Source organism: Octopus bimaculoides, chromosome 4, assembly GCF_001194135.2.
Source record: "Octopus bimaculoides isolate UCB-OBI-ISO-001 chromosome 4, ASM119413v2, whole genome shotgun sequence".
In the NCBI taxonomy this organism is placed as follows: domain Eukaryota; kingdom Metazoa; phylum Mollusca; class Cephalopoda; order Octopoda; family Octopodidae; genus Octopus; species Octopus bimaculoides.
The window spans coordinates 76,739,063-76,739,606 of NC_068984.1; the positions used below are offsets into that span (position 1 = coordinate 76,739,063).

Sequence of the window (544 nt, forward strand, 5' to 3'; positions counted from 1 at the left end):
ACACACACACACACACACACACACACACACACAATTTATTTATCATTGCTCCAGTAGTACTTGTATTTCAAAGGGCCAACCTTGTTACTCTCTGTGTCACGCTGAATCTCCCTGAGAATGTGTGTGCGTCTGTCTGTCTGTCTGTCTGTCTGTCTGTATGTGTGCATCACAAAAATCCTGAGAACTACCGAACCGTTTTCATAAAAAATTTACACATGCCTTACTTAGGGTCCATGCAATGTCATAGACCACAATATTTTTCAACGTTTTGCCTAATGCAAGCCAGGAGCAATCGCTTATCTCTTACACTATTTCAGTATTACGTGTCAAAAGTGAAACAATAACATCTCTATTATAATGTGAGATGATACTTTCAGTGTTAGTAGTTTCACTATTAATACTGAAACTATTAAAGACGGAAACTACTGTCTCACTTATATATAGGCATGCATACATACATATATGCATATATATATATATATATGTATGTATATAAATATATCATATATATATGTATGTATATAGATATATATATGTGTATATA

At 33.6% G+C, this 544-nt stretch overlaps 1 protein-coding gene across 1 annotated transcript in view; it reads right to left on the bottom strand.

Moving 5' to 3' along the window:
- The window catches only part of LOC106872857 (uncharacterized), a 158,253-nt gene that overhangs the window by 129,600 nt on the left and 28,109 nt on the right, over nucleotides 1–544 (bottom strand). The gene's annotated exons all lie outside the window — the stretch shown is intronic.